The following is a 15183-nucleotide window of genomic DNA, read 5'->3' on the forward strand; positions in this document are numbered from 1 at the left end:
AGGAGGGAGTGGCACTGGCTACTCAGGTTCCAGTGGTGGCATCGCCGGTAGTGACATGCTTTTCTGAAATGATGCATAACATTTGGTAAAGCACTGAATAAAAGATAGTACCATCCACCTTCAATTTATATGGTAATTGCATTTCTGGAAAATTCAGTTTATATTAAAATGAGGTGAAATATACTTTGAGGTTATATGTAAAGCAGAATCAGATTCTAGGCTTAAGAATTATAAGCAACCCACACACACGAGTGTCTGGTGGCACGTTTAGAAATCATGAAAAACAGGGCAGTATTGTTGTGCGGGACTGTCCCCGTGCATGCAGGATTGCCAGCTTTCCTAGGCCTCAGTCATTAAATGCTGACCCTCAGTCTTTGTGGTCACCTAAAATAGCCCTATGTGTCTCCAGGTTGCCCTTTAGATGACAGTAGTCCTTTTGCAGCAACTGCCAACTTATATTAAATTGTTTAACCTTTGCAACAACCCTTTGAAGTAGATGTTTTCATTCCCATTTTCTGGATGTGCACACTGAGGCTTGGAGAGGTGCCGTAACCTGCTCAAGGCCCCAGAGCTGGGACCAGAACCCTCTCTGTTTTTCTGCCTCACCAGAGCATTTAGTACTGCATTAGTGTTTTATGGAACCATGTGCCTTAAGGTTACTTCAACATGCATTTATTAAACACCTACTGGATTACAGGCACCCTGGTAAGTCCTGGAGACACAGAGGCAAATATCTAAGATGTGGTCCCTGTGCAACGTGTGGGCTGGTACAGAGAGGGTGGAGTGGGGGGTCATGGCTCAGGAAAGGAACAGAAAGAAGTTCAGGGTGGCCAGTGCACAGTCCTTGAGAGGGAACAGAGGGAGACGGGTTGGAGTGGCAGGCAGTGGTGGCTTAGGAAGGCACCTAGTGAGATGAAAGTGGTGGAGAGCCACAAAGGGCTTAAAGCAGAGGGGTGTCGTGACCGGGCTTTCTTTAGAGAAAGGCCACTGTGCTTGTGGCATGGGGAATGGGTACATGGGACCTGAGGCTGCATTCCACATAATAGTCGTTCGGTAGGAGGTGGTGGCAGCTTTCGGAGAGAAGAGGACGGTTTGAGAAATACGCAAGGGTGAGAATCCACCCTCGGTGACTGAACACAGAGGGTGTCGGGGGCAGAGAAGTCCAAGCAGCTTCCTGGCTTGAGTGCCCGTGCTTGGTGGAGCTGTTGGGTGAGACGGGGTGGTGTCAGGGGAGGGAGAGGTTGGGCCGGAACTGAGGGAGATATGCCTCTCTTTGGGGACCCGTTAACGTTTGCAGTGCCTCTGAGACTGCAAGTGGAGATGTCCGGGTGGTGGACGGGAAGCCTGGAGCTCGGACAGAGGGATGTGGAGTAGAGTCATCAGTTTGTGTGTTAGGGTTTCTTTACCTGGGGCCCAGGGATGCTTCAGGGGGGCCCCTGAAACCCCTTGGAATTGTATAAAAATGATGGGATCAGGGGACTTCCCTGGCAGTCCAGTGGTTAAGACCTCGCCTTCCAATGCAGGGGGTGCGGGTTCGATCCCTGGTCGGGGAGCTAAGATCCCACGTGCCTCGCGGCCAGAAAACCAAAACATAAAAAAAACAGAAGCAGTATTGTAACAAATTCAATAAAGACTTTAAAATTGGTCCACATCAAAAAAAAAAAAAAAAGAAATCTTAAAAAGAAATGATGGGATCATGTGAATAAGTACATTTTTCTAGGGTATGAGGCCATAGCTATCATCTGATTTTCAAAAGGGCCTGTGTCCCCCAAAAGATGAGAAACCTCTGACATGCCATATTTTACCTGTTCTAAGTTACACTGTTATTTTATATACCAGAAGGTACATAATACGTCCAATTAAGAAGGATGTACATCAGAAGCAGAAATACTACTCGTTAATCTGCTCTACATTACCTTAACATTGGTTATTCCTTTGTGACACATGAAATAACCACACTGGACTCTTGTTGCTTTGAAGATTATTTATCTCTCCCAAAGGAATCGGCAGGTTCTCCTGTCTGCAGGTGTATTGTTTGAGGTACGACAGCGATCAGTTTGCATGTACTGCAGTAACAGCATAATCCAGCTTCGTCTACTGGTGTGTATCTTCTCAGATCCATAAAGTACTTGGTTGTTTCTTTGCAAGAAAATACAGGATCGTGATCATTTCTCTAATGATTTATATTTGCTTTACAGTATCAACTTTAACCCTCTGTCTGTGAAACACAGTGTAATCTTTTAAAAAGACGTTCTAAACATCAAACAGCAATTGATTTAAATTAAATTGATTTAAAAATATTTTAACCAACAGAGCCCGTAACTCAGCCAAAGTGATGATAAAAGGATCAGCTCTGAGCCAGGTCCCTTACACTCAGAGAGTGGTAACTACATGCTACCTGGGGGCATCCTGATTTCGGAGATAACAAGATAAATAGTGCTAAAAGCATGCATTTTAGAGTTGATGGAATTAAAGCTCTGGGAACGGGTGGGATACCCAGGGAGAGAATTCAAGAGAAGGACGGAGGGGTAAAGGCATGGGACTTGGGGAGAGGAGCGGTGGAGGAAGCTGAGTTCTCTGGGAAGTAGAGAAAGGCTGGTGGGGGGGGGGACCTGGAGGAGAGCAGGAGAGGGCGGGCCCCCTGCAGCTGGCCACGCCCCGGGGAGGGCAGCATTGGGGCTGCAGGGCAGCGGATCCCAACTGTGCGTCTCTCCCTTTCAAAGGCTTTATTCATTTGAGTTCAGAAGTTGAACTCAGAGGACACAGTGAGGTTGTCGTGTAGGTGACACTATTATCCAAGAAAGAGACACGGAGGAACAGATTCAGGGAGAAAGTAACCATTTTTGTTTTGAGCATGCAGTTGTAGGTAGGAAATCCAGGTGGATGTACACAAAAGGGTGTTGAAAGTATGGGTCTTAAACTCAAGAGATACCACTGGGCTGGTGAGAGACATTGAAGATCATCAGCACATCAGTGACCCCAAGAACCGTAGGAGTAGGTAAGAAAAGCCACGGGAGTGTGTAGAGAAAGAACAGATGTGGGAGGAGGCCGGACTTCCGGGAAACAGCTTAGAAATCTGCAGACCCAGCAAGCAGCCACCATGACAGCCAGAGGGCAGGGCTCGCTCCTGATCTACCTTTGCATCCTCTATGCCTACTGCAGTATCTGGCACATAACAGATGCTAATCACAGTTGGCTGACTGGTTGATTAATTGATGGAAAGAATGTGTGAAAAAATGAACTTGTAAAAGACTAAAAAAAACATGAGGAAAGGAAGCAGGAAAGCAGAAGCATCTAATGGGGGAAAGTTTTTAAGCTGGGAACTGGGAGAAAGACAAGGTGTCCCTTAATGAGGTGCCCTGGTGTCCTTGGGGAGTGGCCCTTGAGTGGAGAGTTGGGAAACAAGACAGATGGCCATCACCTGAGGCAAGAACAGGAGGCAAGCATGGATTCTTCTTTCAACCAGTGAAGCTGTTTTGGAAGGAGCGTGTTGCAGCCAGCACAGGTGGTCTGGGAGGGACCCGTGTTGCTCAGGACGCCTGAGAAAGGGCCCAGGAGAGCCCCCCAGTCGTTGCCCTGTGGGATGGATGGGAGGCAGTCTGTCTTAGGGAACAGGTGATGCTTACAGGATCCAGGCAGCACCTTGCCCTTTCTGGCTGCAGACACAGCCCCTGAGCATGGATGCTCTCCTCTCCCCTCCATCACTAAGAGTATGTTGAAGACTAAAGTAAGAGGACATGGAGTGGTGTTTCTTGTTCGACAGCCTCCCTGCACCAGTAAACCCGTGCCCGGGATTTAAAGGTGTGCTTTCATGGTGCCCTTGGTTGCCATGGCGACGGCAGCCTTCTAGTCCAAGAGAGATGGATGGTGTTTAAATCACTATAAGCCAAGGTACCAGTGTGTTTTCCAGGCAGTAAATAATAGCTCCTAATGCTGGTGGAAGCTTGGCTGGGCACTGCATGGAATATTTATGTTGCTTGGGCTATTCTGGGGATTCGTTTTCATTTTTGTGGTCTTCATGGTGGAGCTGTGTAAAAATCAATAGCACTGACTCTCTCGCTAATCTTAATTCACCATGAAATAGGCTTAAATACCAGACTCCCCCTTCCAGTGATTTTTTTTTTAGGTATCCTGTGGACCAGGACTTGAATTGGGCTCAGCAATCTTTGTGCATGTGGTTGTTCTTTAAGTCTCTTGTCCCCTCCGGACACAGCTTCCCTGCCACCATGCAGATCTTGTTTCTTTCCTAGAGGTGAGGTTCCTAGGCTGAAGTGCCCTGTGTGCTAACCCTTCTTGTTCTAAAGAATTTATTCACACAGCACATTCTAGATCAGGACTCCTTGGAGCAACAGGACAGCCTGTTCCCCTTCAAAGCCCAGCTCCAGGAGGACCTCTCTAGCGACACATTGCCACCTGAGCTGCCTCTGTGCCCCTGAGCTCCCACTGCTGCTGTCCCCCGAATGGTCCTTCGTCATGACTGTCACTGTCTGGGTCTGGCTCATTCATCAGCATGATCTCTAAGACCAGCACAGGACCTGGCACCCAGTGGGCTTAGTAAATGGCTGGTGAATTGAATTGGACAGGAAGTCCTTTACTTTCAGATGGAGAGGCTCGAGTGAGAGCAGAGACTGTTTGCACCAAAAGCCCGTTGTAGACACATGGGTTTATGTCCTGTTTTGTCCCATTCATTCTCTCTGGGTTACTGGGGTCAGAATGAGCTCATTCACCAAGTGTTTACAGCCTTCACAGGCCTCAACGAGAAGCACGCAGAGCACGCAAAGATAAGGCCCTTACCCTTAGTAAGGGAGAGGCAGGGGCACGAGAGTGTAGAATGAAAAAGGGCTCAGGAGGAAGGAGAGCTGTTGAGTAAGGGCTGCTGTGCCTGGTGCTGTGTGGACACTGGCTTGTATAATTCACACCTGCCGTGAGAGGTGGGAACTGTTATCCACATTCCATGGACTTAAGAACCCATGGCTCAGGGACTTCCCTGTTGGTGCAGTGGTTAAGAATCCGCCTGCCAATGCAGGGGACACGGGTTCGAGCCATGGCCTGGGAAGATCCCACATGCTGCGGAGCAAGTAAGCCCGTGCACCACAACTGAGCCTGCGCTCTAGAGCCAGCGAGCCACAACTATTGAAGCCTGCGCACCTAGAGCCTGTGCTCCGCAACAAGAGAAGCCACCGCAATAAGCCCACGCACCGCAATGAAGAGTAGCCCGTGCTCGCCGCAACTAGAGAAAGCCCGCGTGTAGCAACAAAGACCCAACGCAGCCAAAAAGAAAGAAATTAATTAATTGAAAAAGAAAACAAAACCCACGCCTCAGGGGGATTGAGTCAATCTGCTGCATTATTGTCCCCACTTTACAGAAAAGAATATCAAGACCTAGAAAGACAACTTGCCAAAAATCAGCCACATACATAGAAAGCACCAGAGGCTGGGTTTTGAACTTGGATTTTCTGGAGTCAAGGCCTATCCCGTATCTGTGTGCTATATTGCCCAGTGTGCTGTAGGCTATGGAAGGAGCATTTTGTCCTTCCTGGATGGCCTCATGCTGAGACCTGGAAGACATAGTAACTGAACTGGTCTTGAAGATTGGCAAGATTGTGGTAAGTAGAGAAGGAGGAAAGGAGCTTCTGGGTGAACGGGATGACAGAAGCAAAGGCTTGCATGTGGGAAAGTGCAGGGTTTGTTCAGGGAACACAGGAAGCTGTGGTGTGAGAGAAGCTGCACTTGAATTCCCCATGGGGCTGGGTAGTAGTTGAGTGTCGGCTTTGGAGTTGGATGGATCTGAGCTTGAATCCTACCTTTTTCTAGCTGGGCAACCGTGGGCCAAATACTCTAATTCTGGGTGCCTCCATTTCCACCTCTGTGCAACGGGAATGGTAATACTAGTTTCTATCTTCTAGAATTGGATAGCATGAGAGTAAAGCATGTAGAGCCAGCAATAAATATTAATCCCATCATTATATCATTACTGAGTATCTCCTGATCTTCCATTTCTCCCAAACTGAGCACTTTCCCTCTTGAGCCCTCTGCTTTCAACCAGGATGTCCCTGACTACTAAATAATAAAGCCATGGGATCTCAAGGTTGGAATAGGCCATGGGTGTGGATGATCTTTTTGGTGCCAACCATCAGCAAGAAGAAAGAGTAACACCATTCCCTGGCCTCCTAAGATGTTGGGTTTCTTGCCCACAATGCCCCAACCCTGATGATGAGATTAGATGCTGAGTGAATCCTTCCCTCCTGACCTACCAGGGCTGGGAGTGGCATTTGGGGGTCAATGTCTGAGAAGTCTCTGCAAGTTCCTCTCCATGAGTTGCACCTGAGCCCCCAGCAACCACGTACCCCTCAGTGGGGAGCCCCTGAGCCCCTTCCTCGCTGGGTTCCTGGAGCCCCACAGAGGCTGGTGATGCTCATTGACCTCAGCTTCTCCAAAAGTCTGGCTTCCCCCTTTGCAGGGCAAACTTCATCCCTGACATAAACATGTCTGTGATGACACATCTGGGACCCATCCTTCCCTTCAGCTCAGCTTTTGAATCCCTTCTATTCTTTTAAATTGGAATTCTGTCTTAACTGGTCCAGCCTGATAGAATGTCTTCCATTCCATCTAAGCACCCTCTGCACCCTGGCCCCTCAGCTGCTGCTGGAGCTAGGACTCCAGAGGATTCCGTCCATAATGGCCACTGTGGCTCACTCCCACTGCCTTCCATCCTTCATCCCAGAATCTGGCTGCTACACAACTCCTCAGGATGGCTGTGTATACTTTTCTCTGTCCTGATGATTTTTTTTTTTTAAATCTCTGAGTCCTGTTCACCCGATTCACCCAGATTTTCCAGCCAATGAATAACCACCTCTTAACACCAGCCTTCCACTGCCACCACATTGCCAGTCACTCCCTTTGTCAGTAAGGGGATCCCATAGGGATTTTCGGGAGACACCACTCTGTCCCTCCCCATATAGCTAAAGACAGCCTCTCTGTTTGCATTTTTGAGCCCCCAGATATGTTGTTCTTTGCCAGCCAAGGCCACTGGGCTGGAGGGCATTGCGTCTTGCCCCAGTGATACCAGCAAAGGCAGTCAGAATCCTTTCAGTTATTGAGCGGTCGGTGTCTGTGTCATGTGCTTGGCGTGGTGATCTCTAATCTTCACATCGACCTTGGAAACAGGTGTTATCCTCATTTTACACTGAGGAAGATGGAGGCCCTGGAAGGCTGCAGAGACCTTCTAACCCAGGCACGCACCTTTGTACTTGGTGATGGGGTCCACACTGTCAGGTCAGTCTAAACTGTGGCAGAGAAGTTTGGAACTGTGGATTACCAAGAAATGGTGATCTCTGTCAGGTCTGTTCTAACTTCTCTTTTAATATGATGGACTGGACCTTTCTGCAGGCTTCCTGACTCTATTTATTCCTATTCCTGGTTGACCCCAGGTGTAGGATGGTTGCTCTCAAGAGTCCACGTTCAGATCCTCAGGTTGTCCTCAGCATCTTCGCTTCATTCTGAGTAGAAAGGAATAGTGTGGATCATCTGGGCGGGTGCTTTCACTTAAGGAAAGATGGCATAGACTAAGATTGGGAGCAGGCCCTACCCACAGTCACAGAGGTAGTCAGGGGTTAGATTCAAGGGTTAGATATTTAGGTTACATGTTTGACTCCTTGTAATGAAGACCTCAAAGAGCGATAGCAGGAAGAAGATGGTTCACTTCTCTCTCCTGTAACAGTCCAGGCGTAAGCTGCCTGCTCGTGGGGACCCAGGCTCCTTCTGTTTTGTTCCTCTGCCTTCCCGTGGGTGTTGTCTCTATTTCCATGGTCTAAGATGACTCATTACCTGGTCTTCATTCCAGCCCGTGGGAAGGGCAAGAAGGAAAGGAAAGGGTACAGCCCTTCCCTTTAAGGATACAACCTGGAAGTGGTATGTGGCACCTTTGTTTGTATCTGATTGGCCAGAACGTAGTCACATGGTCACACCTAGCTGCAAGAGAGGCTGGGAAATGTCTGTATTCTAGGCAGCCATGGATCCAGTCGAAACTTAGGGGTTTTGTTACTGCTGAAGAAGGGAGAGTGGATCTTTGGTGGGGGACAACTCAGAGTCTCTACCGTTGTGGTGGGATGGGGACTTAGAACCCAGGTATGTCTCCCTACCTTGTTGCCTCTCAGTTCTAATCCTGTCCCTTGTCACTTTCCCTCACTTACTCCTCAGCCCAGCTCAGGGCTGATGCCATGTTACCTGGATCCCAAGGCAAGCCAATGTTTTGGCATATTCTTTTAGGCTCCACACATGTGCTAATGACAAACCACTGTCATTGCACAAAAATTAAAACTTTAGCTCCTCATGGAAATATTGCTGCATTGCTAAAGTACTGTTACCTCCTTGAATAGTGAATACCTTCACTATTTTCTCTTGAAAACATGATTCCCTCCACCTATTTAGAATTTGGTTACTTGAAACAGACAGAATGTTTTTTTTCATTTACTGTTTCTGCTACAGTGGTCTAAGAACACCTCTAAAAATGATGAAGAGGCCAGATGTGTCCATGGTGACCTCCCTTTTCAGATTCTCATTCTCCTGGCAACTTGCTCCTAGAGATCCATAACATCTTAATGGAAGTTATGCCAGACTATTTGGTGCCTGCTATAGCGTTCTTTCCTGGGAGTTCAGGTAGCGCTCTCTCAAAATCCAAAGCTGGGAAAAATGTGCTGGTGTTCAAAACAATGATTCTCTGAAGATTGGATGTTCAGTACCCTGCTTTCCAACCATATGGGATGGGCAGATGTACCCCAGACACAGAGGCAAACATGGCTGGGGTAGCAGGCAATGATGAGTTGCTGCCAAAAGTCAGGCAAGCTGGGCCCCTGAGGTTAAGGACAGACAGAGGAGCAAACAGGAGTTGAAAACAGGAAGGTATTGTGTCGCCAGGTTTGCAGCAGAGAGCCCAGCACATGTGGTGGAGAGGGCAAACTCCTGATCACTGACAGCTCTGTGACCTGGAACAAGCCACTTCTCTCTCAAGCCTCAGTTTTTTCTTTGTCTGCAGAGTGGGGATAGAACTTATTCAAGTGGTATTAAGATCAGTTAGAGATACTCTGTGACACATCTCAGGCACCCAGTAGGTGCTCAGTTAACCTCAGCGTCTTCCAAGCTCCGGGTAGCTGGCTCGCGGAAGGTTCAGCCGAGGTCAGGATCAGGACCCTGGAGAGCTCCAGGGAGTCCTGGACCTTTGAAAAGGGTTGTGCTCTAGACAGGGGTCCCCAAACCCGGGGCCGCGGACCACAACCGGTCCGCGGCCTTTTAGGAACCGGTCTGCACAGCAGGAGGTGAGCAGTGGGCTAGCGAGTGAGCTAAGCTTCATCTGCCGCTCCCCATCGCTCGCATTACCACCTGAACCATCTCCACACACCCCCCCGCCCAGGCCATCTGTGAAAAAATTGTCTTCCTTGAAACCGGTCCCTGGTGCCAAAAAGGTTGGGGACCGTTGCTCTAGGAAACACTGCAGTTGCTGGGATGGACCTCAGCTTCATCCATCCTGTCTTTCTCACAAATAGGGGAAGTGTTCTTTCTCCTGGCGGTCCACAGGGTGATTTTAGTGATATATGAGCCCAGATTAAAGAACATCCCATCACATAATGAGACAGTATTCCCTTTTCATGTGTCTTAAGGCAAAAGGTGCAGTAAGCTGGCTTATTTTTTAGCACCTCTCTGACACTTGCTATCTTGCTTTTGAACTAAGAGAGAACACAGCTCAGACTCAGAACCTTTGGCTAGAATTTAATCACATTTTATCTTAGTTGCATTTATTTTTGCATTTATCTTCTATTTGTGGTAAGAGATAATGGTTTTCAGTTTATCGTGGCAATTTACAGTTTTCTTATTACATAATATTTATTTAATGTAAAAGAGCATGTTGATTTATAGAAAATATTAAGTAAATAATGCAAAGATGATACATGTATGTGGAAAAAAAAAATTGGGAAGATGCTAAGAGTGATTACAGTTCGGATTAGTTTACCCCGCCTCATTGTTGATGGTAAAATGCCAGCCAGGGAGAGTATGGAACTTGCCCAAACTGCTCAGCAAACTGTACCTTCTGACCCTGCAGTCTTGGGTTCTTGCCCCAACACCACCCTGCTAGCTCAATGCCTTTTGAACAATGCTCAGCTTTCCAATTGACTCCATTATCCTAGAAAACTTAGGGAGGGGCAGCCCTTCTGCAACTTTCGTGGCATTCTCAGTGATCGGACCGTCCCCTCCCCCTATGAAATAAATAGCTTTGTCCTGGAAGTAGGGAGAAAACACCCCACAATTCCAGTATTGGAATGCAAATGAGCAATTAGAGTCAATTAAAACAGGATACAGTATAATTACCACCAATTGTGCTAACCTTTATATTCAGTAGGACTTGACCTGCTAAAAGGAAATTAAACAATAGTAAAAAAACAAAAAAAACTAAAAACAACACAACCTCTTTCTGAACCAAAGGGTGTGCTTTGGTCAGGAGTCTCCTTTCAGAGGCCTGAGGGGTCTGACAGCTGAGACCCTCCTTCCCCCACACCCACCTCTCTGGGTCCAAACCACCACTGGCAGTGGCCAGGAACAGCCAGGCTTGATGGTACCTTGTCAGTGACCTTATTATGCCCGTAACCAGACCCTGCATAATTTAGCATAATGCCTGAGCCCTGCTTGGCTCTCTTCCAGACAGATCCTAGGGCCTCAAACATCTTGAAACTGAACTTTGCACCTGAACTTCCTTGCCCTCCATCATTGGACTGGTCTGTCTTTTAAAGCCACATCTCCTGTGGTTTCCTTATTTATGAACACTCCCTAAAATCTGATGCAATTTTCTGAACCCCATTTTATGTGGTTCTAGCATTTCAAATGGACAAAGCACAAGAGCTATTCTGAAGACCTGCATTCTAACCTCGGGGTCCAGATATCAGACTACTGATTTGTTTCTCTAACAAATATTTATTGAGCACATTGTATGTACCTTATGCCAGTCTGGGCACTGTGGATACAGCAGGGAATGTAAAAGACCCAACTCCCTTTTTCTGTGGAACTTACATTTTAGAAATCTTAAACTTGCAAGACAATAAAAGAGCTGACAGAGAACAGCTACAGTGCTGGGCAGATGCTGGCGTGACTGGGGGATGGATGTGGGGTGAGGGTCAGGGAGGACGTGGCAGACAGGAGTGGTTTATAGTGAAGAGGTCGGCTCCTGACGTAAGACTGAGGTACTTCAAACCCACCACCGGGGGCCTCCCTGCCTGACGGTGGACAGTAGATTGGACGATATCGCAGCTGGAAGTTAGGGCCCCTGACTTCGAGGAGTCCTCAGCCCTGTGGGGATTCAGGCGTACCCAGGACTAACGCCTTGGGTGGCCCAGGAACCGGGGATGGACGTTCCGGACAAAGGGAGGCATGAAAAGGCAGGGAGGCCTGAAGGAGGCCTGGCATGCGCCCCAGCGGCGAGGAACCTGGCACAGCCGAGAGCGGAGTGGTTGGGGGAGGGGTGGAGACTGATGGAGTCGCACAGCAAGTGGGGGCAGCGCCAGGGTTGGAGCACAGGGTCCCTGACGTGAAGCCCAGCCCTTCGCTCTGTATCCCACAACCCTGAGTGAGAGACTGGGAGGTGGGCTCAGAGGAGCAGGAAGACACAGGCCAGATTCTTATTTTTAAAACTTGGGCTCCGGAATGGGGCTGTCACATGACTGAGAAGAAAGGTGATGAAGGGCCCTGACGATGAGGATGAAGGCAGGGTGTAATTTCAGAATATAGTTGGAGATCAAGTTGGCAGGACTTGACGCTACTGCTGGGATGTGAGGGCTGCCTCGGTGAGGCTGACTGCAGCCTGAGCACCCGCAGGACAACCTGGAGGTGCCTAGACATCCCAGGGGACCAGATCTGTGCTCATTTCCACATCTTTGGCTGGTTCCATACCTTCCCCGCCTGACTCACCTCTCCTGTTCCTGCTTAGCCTTGGAGACCCAGCTCCAACCCCGCTGTCATGGCCAGGAGAAGGTCAGAGCCCTCCTGGAGACCCTCCAACCTGTCTCTCTAGCCTCCTTTCCTGGTTTCACGCTGCTGTGGTGGGTTCATGACCCTAGGCACCTCATCCGTGTGCACACGTCCAGCAGTTCTTTCCTTGAGCACAACACCTGGTCTCACCATTCTGAGGGCTGGGACTAAGGACCTGCAGCGGACGGTGAAGGCATGAGTGAAAAATGGACTAGAGCAAGGGGAGCAGATAGCGGGTTCTTCCCAGCTAATAATGGGGCTGCCTGGAGTCCCATGCGGAGGGTTCTGGGGCCACATCCAGGCTTAGCTGCAGGGTATCATGATCAATTAGTGATGTCTGGCATGGGCACAGGCGGGATGTGGCAGCATGTGTACCATTTACGTGCAAGTTCTCGATAACAAGATCTGTATTGTTTGGACAGTCTACAGCTGCCCTCGGGAAAAATCAAAGGTGATATGCACGTGTCTAGGATGGCTGAGGGTAGAGACAGATTGCAAGGGGCTTTTAGGAGAGCTGGGCCAGCAATGCATCTCAATTTTCATACTGCTGTCCACTTGCGGGCATTACATAATGATCCTCCTGAACCATCTTTTGTACCCTGGCTCCAGGCTCTCAAACATCAGCTTACAAAGGGATTGTTCTAGCTAACGCCTGACAGCCAGTGGTTTCATTTTGGCAGCCTGACTCATTGTCCGCACTGTGGTCTCTGGGCAATTTACCTGAATATTTTATTTCCCTTAGGGTTTTACAAAATGAGTGTAAAAAGGAGGGTGTGGGTGCCAGTGGAGAGAGTGGAGTTCTCCTAAATGTCAGATAGAAGCAGAGCATCCATTTAGAACTCTGAACATTGGAGTTGCTTCAGAGTAATCATCAGCCACTTAATAAATCCTGCCCATGTGCTGACTGAGGAGCAGTCTGCTTTATGTACTGCCAGGGGCACGGCAGGGTGCGTGTGGCCAGGTTATAAATGACCCCTAATGACACACCGGTGGCCCAGTCCACTCACCACAGACCAGGCAGAGCACAGCCAGCACGTTTAGTCACGTCAAGATGGTCCCATAGATGAAGGCCAAATGTCTGTGATTTTCGTTTGTTCTTATGTTTTACAGGATAACATCCTTTTCCCTAAATTTTGTGAGCATTGGGGGTTAAGCTCCAGAAATATCATTAATCAGGTCCTGGGCATTTTGGATAATTAATCTTCTGCCGTACAACAGAGACAAAAGTGGAAATTATACGATGAAAGCAATAGATTTTAGCCTTCCCAGCTTCATAGACATAAGCTGGTTGATTAGGGGGGTTCATTTTGAAGGAGGAGAATCAAGCATTTGTGTGAAATGCTGAAGATGTATGATAGATTGTGCCTACAAAGCTAAGGGAAGTGGAGATTTTATAGCACTCTTAATTAGCTCTCTGGGCAGGAACCATCAACATTTACTGCTTACTGGTCTCTAATTTATTATTATTATTATTACTAGTATTGTCTACTGGTCTGTCGTTATATATTTGACTTGCTTTCAACTTCTTTGGATTACAATATATGTGACAGCAAGAAATTGTTTGTATTGATTATATGCCTTGTCGATTGAGCCAGTGGTTGATCTGGGAACATGGACATCGAAATTTGTGGGGCAGAGTTGTGGGTGGCCTGAGGTGGGTGCCATCATGGTAGGTGAGGGACAGTGTCTGGATGAGATTATCCAGCCTTCCAGGTTGTGTTGGCAGGACCCATGGACACCACCCCCTGCTGGTTCTTATTTCCTATTTTTGAGGACTGAGTTTAAATCCCTGCTTTGTCACTTACCAACCAAATGACTTAACTTCTCTGAGAGTCACATCTCTAAAAATGAGGAAAATAACACTGAATTTGCATTGCTGTCGTGGGAGTCACATATACAGCCTCATGGTTGATTGCATGACCTTGAAGTCAGACAGGCCTCCTTGTGAATCCCACATCTGCCATTTCTTAGCTGGGCCATCCTAGGTGAGTTAGCAGTGACCTCTCTGACATTCCTCATATCTAAAAAGACGATAATCATAACTATCTGAAGAATGAATGCCTGGTGTGTGGAAGTGATGAATAAACATAGCAATTTCTATTGTCATGTGTAAAGTGCGCAGCATATAGTAGGATTTTATTTGTTCCTTCTTCCTTCCGTCTCCATTTCCCATGTCCACAACTCCTATTCATCCTTTACGGGACAACACCTGGATCACCTCCTTGGAGAAGCCCTCTCTGACTACCCCTGAGATTAGCTACTCCCTTCTGTGTGCTCTACCATCCTTTGCGTTCCCCCGATTACACAGTGCATTAATTATCTACCTACATACACGCCTGTCTTTTCTGTCAGTGGGGAAGCCTCTTGAAACAGAAACTTTCATCCTGTGACTCCCATTCATTCAGGAGTCTAGCTCAGTGCTCGGTACATAGGAGTGTTTAGGGTGTGTGAGTGAATGAGTGAGTAAATAAATAAATGAGTGGAGTGAAGGCCTGAGCCACCAGTGAAAGAAACCCTGCATTGCAAAGGGGTGAGAGGCTCCAGAGTGATGAAGGGATTAAGATCTTAGGTCCTAGAGCACAGGTTCTTTACTTGAGGAATCAGCCTCTGGACCATCCAAAAGCTGGTGCACGTATCTGTGAAAGTGCACATTTGGGGGAAAGGGGGAGAGGGTCCATGACTATCACCAGATTCTCAGAAGTGTCTTTGGCCCCCAAATATTAACAAGTTGCTGCTCTAAATAGATGGAGGAATGAAGTGATTGGAGGAGAGGATGTGACGAGGGAGAAAAAATAAGACCAGGAGGGGACACTGAGTCCTGAGGGCACCTCAGGTAGAACAGGAACTCCTGTGGTCTGTCAAGGTGTTGCTGTTTCCTTCTATGCAGCTCTTGTTCAAGGAAGCTTAGGGAAGATTTCGTTTCTTTCACTGCCTTGATTCTTGCACAGAATCCATGGGCTGCAAGGGTCTCTCAGGTTCATTGGGTCCAATCGCTTTCTTCCAAGCAGACCAAGCTGAAATGATTCCAGGAAAACACTGGGTCTTTCCCACCCTAAACAGCTCCCCATCCTCCTCTCCCCCTCCCATCCCCTTTTCTGTTTTATCCTCTCCTCTGCTCTCCTCTGCTCTCCTCTCCTCTCCTCTCCTCTCCTCTCCTCCCCTCCATCTTTG

The 15183-nt window shown here is 48.1% G+C and overlaps 1 protein-coding gene across 1 annotated transcript in view; it reads left to right on the forward strand.

Annotated features, from left to right (window-relative positions):
• Nucleotides 1–15183, forward strand: part of SLC6A11 (solute carrier family 6 member 11) — a 119971-nt gene that overhangs the window by 37421 nt on the left and 67367 nt on the right. The gene's annotated exons all lie outside the window — the stretch shown is intronic.

Source organism: Eubalaena glacialis, chromosome 7 (genome assembly GCF_028564815.1).
Source record: "Eubalaena glacialis isolate mEubGla1 chromosome 7, mEubGla1.1.hap2.+ XY, whole genome shotgun sequence".
Lineage (NCBI taxonomy): Eukaryota > Metazoa > Chordata > Mammalia > Artiodactyla > Balaenidae > Eubalaena > Eubalaena glacialis.